Source organism: Bubalus bubalis, chromosome 1, assembly GCF_019923935.1.
Source record: "Bubalus bubalis isolate 160015118507 breed Murrah chromosome 1, NDDB_SH_1, whole genome shotgun sequence".
NCBI lineage: Eukaryota > Metazoa > Chordata > Mammalia > Artiodactyla > Bovidae > Bubalus > Bubalus bubalis.
In genome coordinates, this window is record NC_059157.1 from 106,916,830 (window position 1) to 106,936,063 (window position 19,234).

The following is a 19,234-nucleotide window of genomic DNA, read 5'->3' on the forward strand; positions in this document are numbered from 1 at the left end:
ACAAAAATACAATTAAATCAGAAATTATTCATAAAAAGATAGAGCTAAGATATCAGTTTGTCTGGAAATGATAAAAAACCACAGTTATTTCTAAACAGGTCCTTGGCTAAAGATTATTATTTGAGTTTTCAAAAATAATTGCTTAGAAAATAACTATTCAATCATAAAGAAAGAATAACATTTGCAGCAACATGGGTAGACTCAGTGGCTCAGATGGTAAAGAATCTGCCTTCAGTGTGGGAGACCTGGGTTCCTCCCTGGGTCAGGAAGATCCCTGGAGAAGGGAATGGCAATCACTCCAGGTTTCTTGCTTGGAGAATTCCATGGACAGAGGAGCCTGTTGGGCTACAGTCCATGGGGTCTCAAAGAGTCGGACACAACTAAGCCACTAACACTAACACTAGGATTGTCTTGGAGGGCATTATGCTAAGTGAGATAAGCAGTCAGAGAAACACAAATACTGTATGATATCAATTATATGTGGAGTCCAGAAAATACAACAAACTGGTGAATATATCAAAAAAGATGACTCACAAACATAAAGAACAAAGTAGTGGTTACCAGTGTGGGGGAGGGGCAACATAGGAATCGGGGAGTGGGCGGTACAGACTACTGGGTTTAAGATAGACTCCAGGATGTACTGTGCAACACAGAAAATACACCAAAGATTTTGTAATAACTGTAAATGCAAAGTAACCTTTAAAAACTGCATTAAAAGGAAAAAAAATGAAAATAGAAAAATGATAAAATCTTAACAAACTAGAGTATACTTAAGTGGCATTAAAAACAGTACATTCAAATGTACATGTAGAAATAGTACATTCAAAACTGTTGGGCACAGATAACTTGTAAATTAGGAATTTACAGCTTTAAGTGCTTTATTTGAAAACAAAAAATATTGAAAAAATAAACATTTAAGGTCAATAATTTAGTAAATGCAAATATATAAAAATTGAGAACATATTAGAACAGAAATCATTTAAGTGAAAACAGATATAATTAATAAAAACAAACACCCAGTTTTCTAAGAAAAATTATAAAATATGGAAAGTTTTCACAATAGGTAAGAAAGATAAGTCAGGAAGGTTCCCTGGAGAAGGGCATGGCAACCCACTCCAGTATTCTTGCTTAGAGAATCCCATGGACAGAGGAGCCTGTGGGCTACAGTCCATAGGGTCGCAAAGAGTTGGACACGACTGAAATGACTTGAGCACACACAGACGAGAGAGGGAAACTGACAGAGTGTGCCACTGATAGAAAATGAGAAAGAGAGACAACAGAGAATGAGAAAAATAATAAACTGTTTATAAAGGACAACTATATGACAAGAAATTTCCAAATCTAAACAAAAAGCATATCAAAAAAGTAGAAAATGTATAAATTAAAGAATAGAAAAATTAATAGATAATTATAACCATGGAAATCAAAGATTTTCTTAAAAAAAAAAAAAAGCTATATCCAGGTGACTTTACAGAAAAATCTTGCTAAAATTTCAAGTAATAGATAATTCTCAAATTAAAAAAAAATTTTACAAAAGAAAAATAGTAACTTGGTTTATTCAAAGAGTTAAATAAAAACAGTGCAAGAAATGGAAATTATAGGTTCATTTAAATTTTGAATATAAGAAAATTCTAAATACTCTTAGCTAGCTAATCAAATCTGTGAGTGTATTAAAAGTCTATATTCTGATTAGGAAGTATTTATCCCTCAAATTAGAGATGATTTAACATCAGCAAGGTAGCAGTGTAATTCAATACAATAATGGGTGAAGGAAAATAATCATGCATCTTAATAAATGATGAAAAATTATTTGCAAATATAACCTATCAATTAAAACTTAGAAAATTGGGAGTAGAGAACATCCTCAATAGGAAGAAGAGTATATTCCAAAAACTTATATAAACTTTATGCCAAATACAGAAAACTCAGAAAAAAAGCAAGATCACAGGATCTTTACAAACTTAATTGTAAAAACTCTCTTAACATATTAAAAGATACATTAAGCTCAAGGTATGCATTTCTATTATAAAGATATTTTTCCTAACTTTATAAACTAAAATCCCAACAAAAAATCTAGTATTCTTTGCAGAACCTAGCAAACATACATATACACACATGCAAAGGGTGAAAAGTAAATAAATAAGGCAAATTTGTTTACAAAGAAAATTAGAGATGGATATTCTCACACCAGATAATAAAAAGCACCAGAAAGTTAGTATTGTACTGACGAAACAGATTTATACCCCTGCAATAGAAAAGAAAGTTCTTAAGTATGCAAATTTTGAAGTTTCAATATTATAAAGGTGGTTTTACATATCAACAGGAAAAAGAACTCATTTTTAGTAGATGGTATTGAGAAAACTGATTCACAAATATGGAGAAAAATCAACCTGGATTTCTTCCCCATATCATGTTGAAAAATTGACTCAAAAATGTGTTAAAATCCTAAAGATAAAAGGTAAACATAGAAAGCTAAATGAAGAAAACAGAGGAGAATATCTCCATGTCTTAAGTATGGAGAAAGACTTCCTAAGTAAAATCCCCAGTGCAAAACAATTAGATTAAAAAAAAATGGTTTTGAGTATGACAAAAAGTTACTTGAAATTTTCATTTAACATGGAGTGCTATTTGTACACTTAACAATTAAAAGACTGGGAAGAGATCATTGTTCTATATAAAATGACACATGATTAACATTTTGCTTATCAAAGGAACTCTTTAAAATCAATAAAAAGACAGGGAAACCACAAGAAAAATGAATGGGGGATGAATCCTAAATGGTTAAAAAGAATATGAAGACACATGCAGACTCTTTCACAATGAGAAAAAAATGAAACTAAAAGCTTGAGCCATCAATTAACATCCATGAAACTGGCAAAATTTAAATCTGAAGTATTCCATGTGTGGAGTGAGTAAGAAGTGGGAAAAAAAGAATCCCAAGCATTGCTGCTAGGAGTATAAACTAGTACAATGTAACGGACAGCAATTTAGCAGTACTTAGAGCAATCAATTAAACATATGGCTTCTGACACAGCAACTCCTGGACATATATCCGAAGAAACTTTTTCACAGATCTAGGAGGAAATCTGAACAAGTATGTTTATGCTGCTGCTAAGTCCCTTCAGTCATGTCCGACTCTGTGCAACTCCATAGACGGCAGCCCACCAGGCTCCACCGCCCTTGGGATTCTGCAGGCAAGAACACTGGAGTGGGTTGCCATTTCCTTCTCCAATGCATGAAAGTGAAAAGTGAAAGGGAAGTCGCTCAGTTGTGTCCAACTCTTCGCAACCCCATGGACTGCAGCCTATCAGGCTCCTTCATCCATGGGATTTTCCAGGCAAGAGTACTGGAGTGGGTTGCCATTGCCTTCTCCAAGAATGTTTATACCAGTATTATTTATGTTAGTGATGTGAGAACAGATAAGAAAAATGCATTGAAGTCATTCAAATCCAGAGTCATGAAGTTATGAGAAGAAACAAATTAAATGTAAATATAAGGGAATGAATGGATCCTAAAAACTATACTTAGGAAAAATGAACTTTTTAGTACAACATCATTTATGTAAAATATCCTGCAAACTCAGCATTATATATTTAAGAATATATATCTAACATACTAGCCTAACTCTGGTAGGAAAAAGGGAAATGAGTAAGGAGAAAAAAAGAAATCAGAGAGGCCATGCACAAAGGAAGGTGGACTACAATATGAAATATGTGATTAACTCAATAATCTGCTCCCATGGATAACAAAGTGTTAAGAAAAACCAAAGTGGAAGCCACAGTTTGAAGATAGCCCTGGATCAAACATTCAATCAAGTAACCAGAACTTAAAACTGCCCAGATTTCCCTAAGTGCTGTCTGCATGACCTTACAGGGTCCTAGATCATCAGCTATGAACAAGTAAGCTTATTCAGTGAAAAGGAATGAAAGTTTCTAGTAACTGATCATTAAAATACACATAGCAACTTCATTCATGCTTCATTCATGAACTGAGCTATAGCTACTGAGAGCCAAGCTTCTGGACCACTCTTGGTTGGAAGTCTCCCTGTTCTTGAATAGTTCACATTTTGCTCAAACTACTCACATCAAGTAATGCTCTCTGAATTTTCTTTTGACAGAAGAAAGGAAATAACAGCAGGAATAGAGAAAAAGAGGAAGGGAGGGTGGAAGAAGGAAAGGAAATGAAGAAACAGTAATCAGTTATATAAAAATAGCTCATCTATGATTAGACAAGTATTTTATATATGATGTGCTGGTTAAATATAAGGACTGAGCTTGGTCAAGAAGCTCAAGATTTCTAGTGTAACTATGGTCAGATGAGAGGGTCCTAGAGTTTTGGAATCTGGATGACCCATTTCTGGATCCCAGAGACTCAGTGTGTGATCTAGGTTATTCTTCCATGTTTTTGGGCCCCAGAGCCCTTCTCAAGTTTGGTGAGGAACCAGAGTCATAGCCAGGTCTTGTCACTGCTCCCCTGCAAGCAGATGTTGAGAAAAATTCTGAAAATGTCAAATACAAAGAACTAAGATCATTTATTTTAATGATTCCCAAGCCTGTCTCTTGCTCAGTGTTCACACTGCACATGTCAAAACCCTGCATCAACTCTGTTGAGAGAGAATCTCCAGTGATGCAGACTGTAAATCTGTCTTTTGGTGAGCTCTGTGGGTGACTGTAATATAGCCAATTGGAACAAGTAGCTGGACTGGCCATTGGGATACACCCATCCATTTTAGCTTCCATCCACTGCAAACAATCCTCCCAATAGCTGTCCAGCTCCTTCTAGAGAAATTAAAACAAAATGGAAGACTAAGATGCTCATAGCCTGAGAGGAGGGTGCAATCTTATATTCTTGCTACATATGCTTTCTTCAAGCCCTTCCATGATTAGGTTGCTACTAATGGAGCTTTACTGCTGCTGCTAAGTCACTCAGTCATGTCCGACTCTGTGTGACCCCATAGACGGCAGCCCACCAGGCTCCCCCATCCCTGTGATTCTCCAGGCAAGAACACTGGAGTGGGTTGCCATTTCCATCTCCAATGCATGAAAGTGAAAAGTGAAAGTGAAGTCACTCAGTCATATCTGACTCTGTGCGACCCCATGGACTGCAGCCTACCAGACTCCTCCACCCATGGGATTTTCCAGGCAAGAGTACTGGAGTGGGGTGCCATTGCCTTCTCCGAACGGAGCTTTACTAACTGCTGCTTTTCTATATAACTGGGGATTCCCTGGTGGCTCAGAGGTTAAAGCGTCTGCCTGGAATGCAGGAGACCCGGGTTCTCTCCCTGGGTCTGGAAGATCCCCTGGAGAAGGAAATGGCAACCCACTCCAGTACTCTTGCTTGGAGAATCCAATGGAGGGAGGAGCCTGGTGGGCTACAGTCTATGGCCTCGCAAAGAGTGGGACACGACTGATCAACTTCTCTATAATGTGTTAATTACAAATATAACAAATAACCCTTAGGGAGAGGAGTAAATAGCCCTTTGGGAGTATCTGAATAGGAATAAATGCTAGGTTTGCCCCTTCTTGTCCTTAACATGCTAGTGACATTTTGTCTAATACGGGTATTGGCTTTTTAAAAGACATCAATAATATGAATAATAGATTTTGAATATTTAAAATCCACATGAAAAATGAAACTATTTTGACGGATTCACTGAAATTGTATGCAAATATGATGCATATTTAATGCAAATATACATGTGTTTCTCTTAACTATTTCCTATGCTTCATTGTGCCTCTCAGTAAAATACTAATAGCTTATCTGTGCTTCTTTATTCTATTCAGTTCAGTTCAGTCGCTCAGTCGTGTCCGACTCTTTGCGACCCCATGAATCTCAGCACGCCAGGACTCCCTGTCCATCACCAACTCCCGGAGTTCATTCAAACTCATGTCCATCGAGTTGGTGATGCCATCCAGCCATCTCATCCTCTGTCGTCCACTTCTCCTCCCGCCCCCAATCCCTCCCAGCATCAGAGTCTTTTCCAATGAGTCAACTCTTCCCATGAGGTGCCCAAAGTACTGGAGTTTCAGCTTTAGCATCTTTCCTTCCAAAGAACACCCAGGACTGATGTCCTTCAGGATGGACTGGTTGGATCTCCTTGCAGTCCAAAGGACTCTCAAGAGTCTTCTCCAACACCACAGTCCAAAAGCATCAATTCTTCGGCACTCAACTTTCTACACAGTCCAACTCTCACATCCATACATGACTACTGGAAAAACCATAGCCTTGACTAGATGGACCTTTGTTGGCAAAGTAATGTCTCTGCTTTTGAATATGCTATCTAGGTTGGTCATAACTTTCCTTCCAAGGAGTAAGCGTCTTTTAATTTCAGGGCTGCAATCACCATCTGCAGTGATTTTGGAGGCCCCAAAAATAAAGTCTGACACTGTTTCCACTGTTTCCCCATCTATTTGCCATGAAGTGATGGAACCAGATGCCATGATCTTAGTTTTCTGAATGTTGAGCTTTAAGCCAAATTTTTCACTCTCCTCTTTCACTTTCATCAAGAGGCTTTTTAGTTCCTCTTCACTTTCTGCCATAAGGGTGGTGTCATCTGCATATCGGAGGTTATTGATATTTCTCCCGGCAATCTTGATTCCAGCTTATGCTTCTTCCAGCCCAGAATTTCTCATAAGGTACTCTGCATAGAAGTTAAGTAAGCAGGGTGACAATATACAGCCTTGACGTACTCCTTTTCCTATTTGGAACCAGTCTGTTGTTCCATGTCCGGTTCTAACTGTTGTTTCCTGACCTGCATATAGGTTTCTCAAGAGGCTAATCAGGTGGTCTGGTATTCCCATCACCTAGAGCCAGACATCCTGGAATGTGAAGTCAAGTGGGCCTTAGAAAGCATCACTACTAACAAAGCTAGTGGAAGTGTTGGAATTCCAATTGAGCTATTTCAAATCCTGAAAGATGATGCTGTGAAAGTGCTGCACTCAATATGCCAGCAAATTTGGAAAACTCAGCAGTGGCCACAGGACTGGAAAAGGTCAGTTTTATTTCCAATCCCAAAGAAAGGCAATGCCAAAGAATGCTCAAACTACCGCACCATTGTACTCATCTCACACGCCAGTAAAGTAATGCTCAAAATTCTCCAAGCCAGGCTTCAGCAATATGTGAACCGTGTGAACTTCCTGATGTTCAAGCTGGTTTTAGAAAAGGCAGAGGAAGCAGAGATCAAATTGCCCACATCCGCTGGATTATCGATAAAGCAAGAGAGTTCCAGAAAAACATCTATTTCTGCTTTATTGACTATGCCACAGCCTTTGACTGTGTGGATCACAATAAACTGTGAAAATTCTATTAAGTAATCAATTGTTAACACAATTTCTGTAGGTACCACACAATGGCTAGAATAAAAGAAATGAAAGAAAAGGTCCCTGACATTGAGAATATTATATTTTAGTTGGGGAGAGAATGAATGCGTTCCAATCACCCAAACAGACTCATGTTTGTAAATTACCTGGCTTGCTTAATAGCACCACTCACAGACTTGTGAGGACCAAGAGGAAACTCTGGGAACTATCTCAGACTCCAGTATCACCTCATAGTCATGTCCAATAAGCCACCTAATACCAGTTATCTTTCAAATCCACTCCCTTCATCCTATTCCAAGACTTCTTTCTTGGTTGAGCTCAGTAGGAAAAAATGACATAACTTTAAGAGTATCTCACTGTTTTTTCTGCTTTCCCCCTTAATCTGTCCTCTATTCTCTTTCCAGAATGATTTTTTCAAAACTCATGGCTGACCAACCCATGCTTAAAATTCTTCAGTGAATTTCTAAATAATATCCTAAATCCTTTACATAACATTTAAACCTTTCATGAATTTTCCCTAATTGGCTCTTCACACTTTTAACTTTCATTCTGTTGTCAAGTCATAAGCAACGGTTTGCAATCCCCTTGTGCACCAACAATGGAACTTCTATTAATGACAGCACTTCCCTTGTAACAACTTTCCCTTTTATCTTCTCCCTTTTTCTTATGTGTTTGGTGAACTCCTATTTATTCTCCTGGAGTCAGCTCAAATGATTATTCCTCTCCAATACTGAGTCATTCTCACACCCCCGCATTACATAGGTGCTGCTTCTATATATTTCCAAAAAAATTCTATGAATGTTTTGTATCATTTTTCTCCAATGGGGACAAAAAGGAAATCATGCATAATTAATAATGTGTACATTCCTTTATGTATGTCCCTTTCTTTAGTAACAAATTGAAAGTGAAAGAGCAAAACTAATACAATTTTGTAAAGTTTAAAAATAAAATAATTAATAAAAAAAAAAAGAAAAAAAGGAAAAAAAAAAAAAAGAAAGAAAGTGAAGTTGCTCAGTTGTGTCCGACTCTTTGCATCCCCATGGACTCCTCCCACCAGGCTCCTCTGTCCATGCGATTTTCCAGGCAAGATTATTGGAGTGGGGTGCCATTTCCTTCTCCAGGGGATCCTCTCAACCCAGTGATTGAACCTTGGTCTCCTGCATTGTAGGCAGACACTTTACCATCTGAGCCACCAGGGAGGTCTCCCAGGTAAAAGTAACAAGGCCTATTCAACTTCTACACCATCCAGAATAATATGGGGAACTACTTTAAGCCACACATGTGCCCAAATACCTCTGAGTAGCAAACTCTTGATAATGTCCCTATTATTCTATAACTCAGCTGTTAGGATTATAGAGCAGGAGAGAATATAGTTTGCACTTCATTTCTAAGCTGCAATTAATGGACCACAAGTCACACTAACACCACTCCCACCACCGTATCACCATTGCTATCACCACAACCACTAACATCATCCTTGGAGAACTTTACCACGGGGAAGCAGGGTTACTGATGGAATTGTTTTCTGTCCTTTGTGTGAACTGGGGGCTGAGGCAGGGGTATGATGGGAATATCTACTTCTTATGCTTCCTCATTAGACTACACAGTTTTTCAGTGCATACGCCTAGCTCTGTTTCTTTTTTCTGCTTTCCCAGAATCTAGCAGAAAGTCTGGCACATTCTAGGTAGTCAGTGATAAATGGATGGATAGGCATTCAGTGATAAGCGGATGGATAAATGAACGAATGAACAAATAAATAAGAGTGAGTAAAGCATAAAGCAAGTAGAAAACAGTCCCAAAACTCCAGATATAAGGGATTTTTTTCCCCCTATGTTAATGGAGTCATATTGCTGAGAGAGTTGAGGATTAGGGAAGGATCACTGTGGCATACAGAAATTAACAAAAGATTTAAGTGAGATTTGAGCTGGATCTTACCAAAAGAAAAAGATAAACAGGTGGAGAAAATTTTTAATAGCATGTTAATCTCAATATATAGAAGGGTATAATGTTGTGAAAGGCAAAGGCAAAACTGCCACAGACAACTGTACAGGATCAAGAGAAACTATGAGTAAGTATCCACTGCTGGATTGAGGAATTTACATTAAGCGAGAATAGGTAACCCATGTAAGATGATGCCAATGTTTGAAGACTTAATATATAAATTTCATGTTTCATTTCTCAGATGAAGGGAGAAAGAACTACATTAAGTCTCTTATACAAGCATAGAGTAACACCCTCCATTCATCATAATATACTATTAGATACCTCAAAGGTTCTGAAGCTCTTTTTGAATTCTGTACACTAGATTCCTTTACTGGTAATTGAAATGGGGACATTTTGAGTACATTATCAGTTCAGTCACTCAGTTGTGTCCAACTCTTTGCCACCTCATGGACTGCAGCAAGCCAGGTTTCCCTATCCATCATCAACTCCCAGAGCCTACTCAAACTAATGTCCATTGCATTGGTGATGCCATCCAACCATCTCATCCTCCTGCCTTCAATCTTTCCCAGCATCAGGGTCTCTTCCAATAAGTCGGTTCTTCACATCAGCTGGCCAAAGTATTGGAATTTCAGCCTCAGCATCAGTCCTTCCAATGAATATTCAGGACTGATTTCCTTTAGGATGGATCTCCTTGCAGTCCAAGGGACTCTCAAGAGTCTTCTCTAATACTACAGTTCAAAAAGCATCAATTCTTCGGCACTCAGCTTTCTTCACAGTCCAACTCTCACATCCATACATGACTACTGGAAAAACCATAGCCTTGACAAGATGGACCTTTGTTGGCAAAGTAATGTCTCTGCTTTTTAATATGCTGTCTAGGTTGGTCATAACTTTTCTTCCAAGGAGCAAGCATCTTTTAATTTCATGGCTGCAGTCTGCATCTGCAGTGATTTTGGAGCCCCCCCCAAAATAGTCTCTCATTGTTTCCATTGTTAACCCATCTTTTTGCCATGAAGTGATGGGACCAGATGCCATGATCTTAGTTTTCTGAATGTTGAGTTTTAAGCCAACTTTTTCTCTCTCTTCTTTCACTTTCATCAAGAGGTTCTTTAGTTCTTCGCTTTCTGCCATAAGGGTGGTGTCATCTGCGTATCTGAGTTTATTGATATTTCTCCTAGCTATCGTGATTCCAGCTTGTGCTTCATCCAGCCCGGCATTTCACATGATGTACTCTGCATATAAATTAGATAAGTAGGGTGACTATATACAGGCTTGACGTACTCCTTTCCTGATTTGGAACCAGTCTGTTGTTCCACGTCCAGTTCTAACTGTTGCTTCCAGACTTGCAAACAGGTTTCTCAAGAGGCAGGTCAGGTGGTCTGGTATTCCCATCTCTTGAAGAATTTTCCACAATTTGTTGTGATCCACACAGTCAAAGGTTTTGGCATAGCCAATAAAGCAAAAGTAGATGTTTTTCTGGAACTCTTTTACTTTTTCAATGATCCAGTGGATGTTGGCAGTTTGATCTCTAGTTCCTCTGCCTTTTCTAAATCCAGCCTGAACATCTGGAAGATTATGGTTCACATACCGTTGAAGACTGCCTTGGAGAATTTTGAGCATTATTTTGCTAGTGGGTGAGATGAGTGTAATTATGCAGTAGTTTGAACATTCCTTGGCATTGTCTTTCTTTGGGATTGGAATGAAAACTGACAGACAACAAAAGCTAGTCTGTACAATAGGGAAGAGCAAAAATTGAAGGTTCTCTAAAAAGTTGAATTTATAAGAAAATATAGAAAAGTGATATATATTTTCCCAAAGGGAAATGGTAGGGGACAAACAGTTCAAAGCTGAACATCATGTAATCTTAAATGGCCATAAATGATTATCTTGATGTACATTTTATTTGAAAGAAAATAACTTGAATTACCTCCTAATCCTGTATCTTAGATCTAGTTCAGAAATAACTCATGAAAACTTCATTGTTAATTTAATTACATTTACATCTCATAGAAAAGGTTTGTTTTTTTTTTTATTTAAAGCTATGATCTGCTGACGTACCAATACCAAGCAGGATGTGGACAGAAACACATTTGAGAACAAGGATTATGCTTTATTTTTCTTGGTATCATTAGTTCTTGGCATTTATCCAGCATAGAATGAACATTTGCTGAATGCATAAATCAATAGTAAGAGGACAACAGGGATCTGAACAGACTATAGGGGAAATTTAGTTTAATACTGACTGACCGATTAGCCATAAACTCAGTATAAGAAAATCTGGAATAAACCTATCTATAAAATGTGAAGAGTCTCTTTATATGCAATTATCTATACTTATAGAGAATAAGCTACAGAGTCCAGAAGGAACACATATAAGGAAAAGAAAACTCCTTATTCAGTTTAAACAGTGATAATTTTCAAGATCACTGTAACTCAAATAAGTTACATTTGGGGTTTTCCTACTTTATATATCACAGAAAGACCTGCTAACTGCTTATGACAAACATTCACTGTACATCCATTTCCATCTTACAATTTAGACCAAGTCTTTGTAGAAAATGAAAGCAACATAAAATATGCAGAGAACATCCATATCCCTCAGGCTAAGGATGAGTTGAGCATCCCTGAAAATATTATGCAAATACAAAAACATTTTCTGTGGCAGAGGCTACTTAGCTGGGACTTTCAATACCTTTAGATCTTGGAGCAAGTCAAAAGGATGAATAACGGAATCAGGTTTATTTTCACTAGGTGCCGAGTAAGGGTTCAGCTAATTCTATCAAAGATACTCTCTCCTGTCCCTCCCCACTGGCTGCTCATATTTTCAATTTTAGTAACACAGCAGTATTATACAGTATGTTTGTGTTATTCTTGATATTACACTAGGCTCCACTGAAGAGCACAGCGGGCTGTGCCTGTGCTAAGACAGGTCAGTTGTGTCCAAATCTTTGCAACACAATGGACTATAGCCCAACAGGCTGCTCTGGCCATGGGATTCCCCAGGCAAGAATACTGGAGCGGGTTGACATTCCCTTACCCAGGGGATCTTCCTGACCCAGAAATCTAACCCGTGTCCCTCACATAGGCATTGGCAAGTGGGGGTTCTTTACCACTAGCGCTACCTAGGAAGCCCAGTCATGGCCTGGGATATAGCCTATTCATTTATCTCAGTTTCCACAATCATTCCTGGTCACTAAAACCCAGTTAATCATTTTATGATATGTACTGACTGGTAAACTAGACACCATTTATTTTTTTAAAAGTAGGCAGGGCCACAGGCTCCTTTTCAGTCTAGGCAAATAATGAAAAGACAACCTCCTCAGAGGAGATGGTTTTTGCATTTGTTTCACCAGATGGTCTTAACTGTCATTCAGGCTCACTAAGGTGTTTAGATACTTCATTGTGCCAGATAATCATGATCTTGCAGGGCATATTTAAATTAAATTATATTAAAATGCTTCCCATCTTAATATGCTGCAGCCTCTATGGTACAGGAAAATAAGCACCAGTATTCTTCTCTCCTATTGGAGAGAAAGGATTAGAGATTTATATTCCCTATATTTCTTATTAATCAAAGAGTAGGGGGAAACATCACAATCCTAAGGACTCCAAACTTTGAGAGCTGAATGCGCCCTCCATGGTCTCCACTGTGTCCCCACTTCTGCCAGACATTTTGGACACTTACAAGAACTAATTAAAAGATGTATGAACTTCAACATCACTGTGAAAATTTAAAACCCTAAACTGAAGAGTTGCAGATCAGTTTTTATCATGCCAGGAAGAAGTGTTTTATGATAGCAGTGGCATATGGCTTTATTTGTCCCTTAGGTGCAACTGTTCTCAAATCAGAGCTAATATCAGTTCTCAAATTATCCCTATCAGGAGTAGCTTTGTTTATAAGATCCAGGAGAATATCATCTCACTGTGAAAAATTTCATCTGACCTCATCGGTAGGTAATAGCTTTCCTTATACACTTCCTTGTGTAAAGTACATGAATGCTCTTTTAAAAAGAAAAAAAATAATAAGCAAGTATTTTTCTTTACACTCTGTATAAAATTCCTTTTAGGGAGACACATTTATTACAGATTACAATTATTTCATTATGTTATTTTATTTTGGGGGTTTTGTTTTTGTTGTTTTAGAAAATGACTTACTCTAAATTGCATCTAGTAAAGACTACTTAATACAATTAATCATTTGTCGCCAAGAATTATTTACTTAAAACCAGAATTTGCTGAAAAGCATCACATCATTTTTTTACTTGTGCCACTAGAAGTAATTGTGTAATTAGTAACCGGTTTACAGAAGCGTGTTTTTCACATGCTGCTGATAACCCAGGTTTAAATTGCCCTTTCCATCCAGGATCCAAAGGCACTTTATAAATCATTGTATTTAAGTCTCTATTCACACCTGCTCATGCCCACACATAAACTGCAAATGGGGTGTATTTAAAGAGGCCATTTAATACTAGGATAACTACTGCAAAGAATTCTCCACTGGAGTGAAATGCAGCAAAGTTTTAACAGATGCTCAGCAACAATAGATACCAGTAGAGGGAAAGAAATAAAAAAAGTCATCTCCAATTAAAACTACAGGAAAGGTTTAGCAGGGAAGAAGGTAATTACTCATTTGGACTTTGGCCAGGATACCAGAGCTAATACCCTTCACTTTGGGGAAACTTTCTCTAAAGCTTTTAAAAACTCATCCATAATACAACTGCACGTTAATATCTCAGTTAAAAACAGAATTTTCAGAGAATAAAAGACAAATAGAAATGGTCCTTCCCACCACATCAGCTTCATTATGGTATAATCCATAACCCAATTGAAAACACACATGTTTTCAGAGGTTACGAATGGGAAGGGTCAGAAAGACTAGACTATGGGCAGTGAATTAAAGGACAGAACAAGAATAGGTGCTCAGAATTAGTGGGTTGACATAGAGAATAGAGGCTGCAGGAAAAAACTTTGAAATCCAGTTTAAATAGTCAAATATCCTTTTGTTTTCTAGTCTTATACGTCCTCCTTACTTCAGCATTATTCTATTATTATAAAGATGTGATTGTTTAGTCACTAAGTCGTGTCCGACTTTTGTGATCCCATGGACTGTAGCCCACCAGGCTCCTCTGTTCATGGGAATTCCCAGGCAAGAATACTGGTGTGGGTTGCCATTTCCTTCTCCATGGATCTTCCTATGGAACCCCTGTCTCCTGCATTGCAAGCTTATTCTTTACCACTGAGTCACCAGGGAAGAACTATTATAAAGATGACCTACTGACAAATGAGCTACAAAAATAATAATGGCGTGCCTGGAAAGGGATTTAGGGATTATTCCTGGTTTGCTGAAGGCCTAGAGAATGTTCCGTGATACATTCAGACATTTGCATTTGGAAAATAACATAATTATGACCGAGGTCCTTGCACACTTCAGATAATTCTAACCTTCATCAAATGTCCGCAATTGGTTGGCCCTGCAGGGCAGAAGCCAGGGAGATTTGTGTGCGTGTGTTTATACGGTTTAATGGTAATCACCTTTCCACCTTATTATTTGTAGAATCAAAAACCCCTCTCCATACCTTCAACTAGCAGATGGTGGGGAGAACACGAAGCACAAAGTGACATGAGGAATAAATTGGAAAGGAACATTCATAATAACTATGATTAGAAGAATTGAGCACGGTCCATAGGAAAATACATGCCTGCCAAATCCAATTCCACTTTCACTTCCACCTCCCTAACGATAACACCCAGGGTCCTTAAACACTGACTTGGAATTAAAATGGATTGTTTGCAGCTGCTCACATGCAGGCTTGTTCTGTTGGCCCCGCCCCGTGTTTACATGTGGCTTGCCTTCCCTGCCTCAGTTCTTGCCAGGGAAGGCCATTTGAGAAACAACAGGACTGCAAGCTGAACAGAATGCATTTTATGAGTCAGCTTGATCCTCATCCATGGGCTGAGAGTTCATGGCGTTAAGCCATTAGCCCTGTTGCCTGCTTTTAAAAGGAACTTGCTCTCTTTGGTTTCCCCCCTAACAGAGGGAGCTGCAGGATTCAGGCCTTTTTGCTTCTTCAATTTACTTTCTGTCAAGTTCCCCTTTCCCTCTGCCCATCTTGTATAAATTTTGTGATGGTTGAGTAACATTTTAAACCTGAATGGGGATAAAGAAAGACATTATATCTGACTGCAGTAGCTAGCAGTAATTTTCAAAACCCTGTTTTTAAGCAAGTGGCAATGAAATTGTTTTTGCATCTGGCCAAGTGAAGCCAGTGGGCGAGTCAGTGAGATTAGGTTGGAATAAGACATGAATGTGGGCACTGAGGTGCCTCAGGTGCTGCAGATCTAAACCGTGGGGAAGGGATTTCCATGGTGGTCCAGTGGCTAAGACTCTGCAATCCCAAATGTAGGGGGCCTGGGCTGGATCTCTGGTCAGGGAACTAGGTCCCACATGCAGCAGTTAGAGATTCTGAGTGCCGCAACTAAAACCCAACACAGCCAAACAAACAAATATTAAACATAAATAAACGGGAGAAGTCAGGGTCTGAATAGGGAAGGAGGCTCTGTTTCTTCTAAGAATGGGAGTCCCCTCAACCTAGTGAGTACTTCACATAGCATGGTTCCACCGGCTGCTGACAACATAATTCCACAACATCTCTGGTTGAAAGTTAAAAATCATTTCCCCTCCAGAAAGAAGTCATTAATTAAGTAAAATTTAAGCCCTGACTTACAGGTGTTCAGTGTGGGATGAGATGTGGAAAAAGAGTACTGATATGGTTGCTGTTGGCCTGCATTTGTCCAGCTTAAGAAAGAAAGAGTCACTGACAGAGACACAGTGGCATAATGGATAGGGGATCTTACAGGTCTGAAGCAAGGTCCCACAGCAACACCTCGCTGTGTGCAAGAGATGGTGGGCAGAACATGGTGGCTAGCTTCCCTCTCAGGCAGTGGGAAATTGCCAGTCATGGGGTAATTGACATTTGGTTGGCTCATTGATTACTAGGGAAACCAGGAGAGGGGCAAGCCCCCGACCACCAGTTTGCTGAGAACAATCACCAAACCTGGGACAAGCATGCTGGAAAGTCACTGTGTGTAAGATAGAGAGGTGAAGCAAGCATTGGTTGGGCAGGAGATGTACAGAGAGCAAGAGAACAGCCATCTTGAGGGCCTGACTATACTGTTGCAAATACAGGGAACATTATACATTTTCTGCTTATAAAGTTATATTCTAGGATTCACTCAACATTTCCCTAACCTTGCTCAATAAAATTAGAGAAAAACTTGGCAAGTTTTTCTTATAATTCTAAATTGTGCAACTAACAGCCACATATTTGAATACTAATAAAGTTCTTTTTATTCTCTAACCCTTACAATGCCTTGTTCTTTCAAGAATAATCATTTCATTTTTGGAATCAACTATAGAAGTACTCAGTAAAGCTGAATGCTATAATCAGGCTCTACCTAAACTCACCGTTTGGTTTTTCAGAATTTTAAGTAACTTTCCGACAAGATCTGAGCACAGATATATAAGAACATATACACTTCTCTCCACAACACTGCTGTTGCTATTTTAAAGAGACAAAACATCATTGAGATAATGTGGGTGAAAATTCAGCCACTTAAACTGTGACTATTAACTAACCACGTATCATGGGAAAGCACAGAGATAGGCATGGGAGAGTGTAACAAAAACTGCAAGAAATAATTTGTTATCCTGCATTGGTCAGGCTAGACTCATGTGTTTCCATAGCTTGGGGTGCATGCCTCTCTCACAGGCATAGCCTCATCACACTCCACTGTCAGTATTTCTTCCACTTTCAGTTATCTTTCTTTCTGGCTAGACTATGAGTTTCTTATGAAATCCTGATAGCTTTTTCTTTGTATATGTGCATGTGTGCATGCTAAATTGTTCCAGTCATATCTGACTCTTTGTGACCTATGGACTGTAGCCTGCTAGGCTCCTCTATCCATGGGATTCTCCAGGCAAGAATACTGGGGTGGGTTGCCATACCCCCTTCCAGAGGATCTTCCTGACCCAGAGATCAAACCTGCATCTCTTAAGTCTCCTGCATTGGCAGGTGGGTTCTTTACCACTAGTGCCACCTGGGAAGCTCCTGTATCTGTAGAATTTATCATTATTCTTGCCACGATGGGGAAATACCTAAATTAAAATGTTAATTGAATAAATATGTGTGGATATTAGTACCAATGACCATCAAGATTCTCTTTTCATAATATCAGACATCTAAAGAATGAAGGATTGTGTATTTAGGCATCTTTCCTGAAGAGGACTGTGATGAGAATCCTTTGGCATGTGTGAGGGTGGGGGTGCGGGGCACTATAAACTAAATTCATTCAAAAGTATTTCCTGAGACTAATCTACCCCACACACACTGGGCCAGGTGTGAGAAACAGCAAGGCTATGCATGGTAGACTCAAACCCTGTGTTTGGGATTTCACAGTCTAATAGAGAAGACATAAAAAAAAAAAAAAAATGGGCAAATCTGCCTCCACCAAGGTAACGCATAGCAATGCACCAGTGGTGCTCTGGAGCCTGCTTGTACTTGAAATGGTCCCTCAAAGTCATTTGTTAAATATTTAAGTATTTGCAAGCTGGTTCCTGAATCATTAGTTGACTGCAGTTGGCTATGATAAGGGGGAAATCAAATCCGGGACATCTTTTTCACCAGAGAGTAGTCACTAGTTTGGCATTAGTTACAGTAATGTGTATCCAACTCTGAGATTCTTCGCCTCTTTTCCCCATCCTTGTCTGCTGCTGCTGCTGCTAAGTTGCTTCAGTCATGTCCAACTCTGTGTGACCCCAGAGATGGAAGCCCACCAGGCTCCCCTGTCCCTGGGATTCTCCAGGCAAGAACACTGGAATGGGTTGCCATTTCCTTCTCCAATGCATGAAAGTGAAAAGTGAAAGTGAAGTCGCTCAGTCCGACTCCCAGAGACCCCATGGACTGCAGCCTACCAGGCTCCTCCATCCATGGGATTTGCCAGGCAAGAATACTGGGGTGGGTTGCCATTGCCTTCTCTGCATCCTTGTCTGCTTTCTCCTTAAGCGATGATGATAGAAAACACAAGCCTATTTATAAGATGAAGTGAAGTGTTAGTTGCTCAGTCATATCTGAGTCTTTGAGATTTCATGAACTATAGCCTGCTGGGCTCCTCTGTCCATGGAATTCTCCAGGCAAGACTGCTAGAGAGGGTAGCCATTCCTTTCTCTAAGGGATCTTCCTCACCCAGGGATCAAACCCTGGTCTCCTGTATTACAGGCAAAAATCTTTATCATCTAAACCATCAGGGAAACCCTATTATAAGATACTTTCTTTTAAAAGCTTTACATTTTAAATTTGAAAAAAGTGCCTGATTAGAAGTTTTAACATATTTGCAAGATAAACCCAACAAATAAAATGCTTCATTGTCTCCTTTCACGTGTGCCTTATCTTAACACATATAAAATAAAAACTAATTATGTTTAGCTCATGCATAATACTGTATATATAATAGTACTCAATAAATATACTGAATTGAATCAAATAGAATCAAGTCAAATTGGACTGCACTGCATTAAAATGAACAAGCTAGACTAATTTAAAGTCTGCAATAATATAAGATACTTTTACTTTTTGTATTAAATTGAAACAAACTTTAGCACTAAAATATAATTACTTCTTGCTTGAAAAATCATTTAAGTTTATTGTTTATAAAAGTATGTGAGTCAGCAGCGAATGGTACACTTTTTTGGTATACATTCGTGAACTGGCTATATTTTGATGATCTGTGTCAGTTTATATCTTTGAAACATTTATAATGCTAGAAAACAATACCAGAATTTTAAGTTTTTTTTTTAATTTTATTTCATTTTTAAACTTTACAATATTGTATTAGTTTTGTCAAATATCGAAATGAATCCGCTCAATCTGGACTTTGTACGTACTTGAAACCACCTTGCTTATTGATGAAATTTA